We start from the raw sequence: 2500 nt of genomic DNA, 5'->3' as shown, positions 1-2500 counted from the left end.
CAGTTAAATACATTGAGAGAGGAGGAAAGAGGAAGTTAAAGATTATTCATCGCCCCACAGTTCATAAATTCAAACACATTGAGAAAGAGAGATAGAAAGAGAGGGAAAGAGAGATTATTCATCGCTCCAAAGTTCATTAATGAACAAAAACAGTATATCCTGTATCTCACAGGAGGTAAATTTAGACTCTTGGTCTGCATTCATAAATAGAAAATAAGAACCAAAACAAACATCACAGAATTCTATAGAGTATATATATTTATCATTGTGGTTAAGAAATAACACCTTGAATCACTGGCTAGCCAAATCAGAGTCCTTATCTCAGAATAAACAATCGGACAGCAGGAGGGACGATGACGTCATTTTTTTTAAAAATCTTAAAAAAATGTGACTCGCACAACATGTAAATCATTAAATGCAGTAGTCCTTAGTTAAACAAATCTTTAATTTCCAAATTTAGAGTAATTTTTTTTCTCTATTTTTAAAGGGAAAAAAATATTAAAAGAAGTAAAATATGAACTTATTATTGGAACAAGTTAACCGCGTGTTTTCAGCCTCCGATTCGCTTAGATTTGTTTCCGGTCTGTTGGTTTTGTGGGGGATTTCTAATTTAGTCACGCTGCAGTTCACCACGGCCCCGTACGGCCGGTACACCCGTCCCGGATGGGGATGCCTCGTGCCTGCGAAGCTCGCCTGGTTCCTACAAGAGTTACCGTCCTTTGTTGTGCCGCTTACATTACTCTCAAGTGGCGCTATGAAGAGTTAGTGAATATTCATGGCAATAATATGATTTTGATTGGATGCTTTCTGTAACACTACTTTCACAGGTGAGATTTATTTTTTTTCTTTGGATTTTTTAATACTTTTTTGGGTCAGTCTGTTGTTTATGGTTTTAAAAAAGTTCAAAATAAAAGGAAATTGAAGCTTATTTAATAGTACTGTTTTCCCGAGTTTCTTATACATGTTATATTGAAAACTTTTGAAATATTTCATAGCAATGCACATCACTACAACAGACATAGATCAAACAAACACCAAAGAGTTTTTAGAGTTTAAGTTTTTTATATCATTTTATTTCTATATTTTTCCAAAAAAAGAGAGCGGGACGATAAAACAAAATAGAAATCCGACGCAAAAATAAAATAAAAAAAACTCGCAAACAAATTTTCCATACAAGAAAACTTTATCCCACGGAGGGGTGTGTGTGTCGTTTTTTCATATTTTTTAACACGTGTACATGTCCTAGGGGCTTATGTTTTATAGTGTCCAAGGTTATTTTCATAACTCGGAAAAACCTGAGTTTCGTGCATAATCGTCAAATTGTTTGATAGAATAATTTAACCTTATTTTAGGACTTTCATTTTCCCGCTGAGGATAAGAGGAGGTTAACCCATCTCTTTGTTTCCTTTCATGGCCGCCGTTTTCTTCTGTTCAGTGAACGGCGCTCTACAGACATACGGGATACTCCTACCGAATACTCAGATTCACCACTGGTTTCAGATGGCAAGATTCTGTCTTGGTATGTTTGTTTGTTTCTCTGTATGTTTAAAACGTCCCTCTCGAGAAATTCTCACTCAAATGCACGGAGACGTCACCGCTTCATGAATTTGTCGGTGGAAAGCTGCAAATGTTATCCCATACTTGGCACTTAGGTTATTGAGCAGTGAGGGATCTTTTTGTGGCAACACCTACTGCGACATGGGATCTCGTTTAATACCGTCTCTTCCGAACGACCGGTCTCCCGCAGTGAGATTCGAACCCGCGACGCACGGATCAACTCCTTACTTTGCGACCCTAGAGCAGACGCTCTAACAACAAGCTGCGCCGCGCAGGTGACTGTCTTGAAAAGTAAAACTTTAAAGTTAAGAATTATCCGCAACTTAGTGTTTGTTTGAGCTTATAAAGTCAAATGGCACACTAGAGGGAAGCGAATTAGTTTCCAATTTCCAAAGTTTTCATACGCAGAGATCTGTACACAGAAAGAGTTCTGTATTATTTTTTTTCATTTTATTTTATATTTTAGGTATCATGTTATTTTTTACGGGAATGTATATTAACATCCGATCTGACTGTTTACTGACGTCATTACGGAAAGAGAAAGAGGGCACGTATCAAACTCCATAAAGTCCTTCAGACTTTACGGGATTTGATCACGTGACAAACCCGTTTTACATCCCATTAAAACTCAATAAAACTAAAAAAAAAACCTTATTTCTTAATAAATGAGTTACGATATCCCATGCCCGACTCTGAGATTAAGCTGTAAATGTTTTATGCGTGATCGGCATTTTAATTTTCACACTTAAGAAACTGACATCATTGTAGAAGCCATAAATACGGTTTATATACACATTGTGGCTTGAGTATGTTGTCATAGTTGTGAATTTCACAACGGAAAAAGTCCCTTAGGGATTAGTAACGCTTCATTGCTCTGGATATCTGTGCACATCTATTCAACTAAGAATACGTCTGACAGTGACTTGTCTGTTATATACAACAA

At 36.7% G+C, this 2500-nt stretch overlaps 1 pseudogene; it reads left to right on the top strand.

Annotated features, from left to right (window-relative positions):
- Positions 1-514: 514 nt before the first annotated feature.
- Positions 515-2124, top strand: LOC134233588 (3-oxo-5-alpha-steroid 4-dehydrogenase 2-like; annotated as a pseudogene).
- Positions 2125-2500: the final 376 nt, after the last annotated feature.

This window comes from Saccostrea cucullata, unplaced genomic scaffold (assembly GCF_032062105.1).
Source record: "Saccostrea cucullata isolate Sc308-1 unplaced genomic scaffold, CSIRO_AGI_Scuc_v1 ctg14532, whole genome shotgun sequence".
Lineage (NCBI taxonomy): Eukaryota > Metazoa > Mollusca > Bivalvia > Ostreida > Ostreidae > Saccostrea > Saccostrea cuccullata.
The sequence above is the reverse complement of the archived record's forward strand: the minus strand, read 5'-3'. Positions and strand labels throughout refer to the sequence as shown.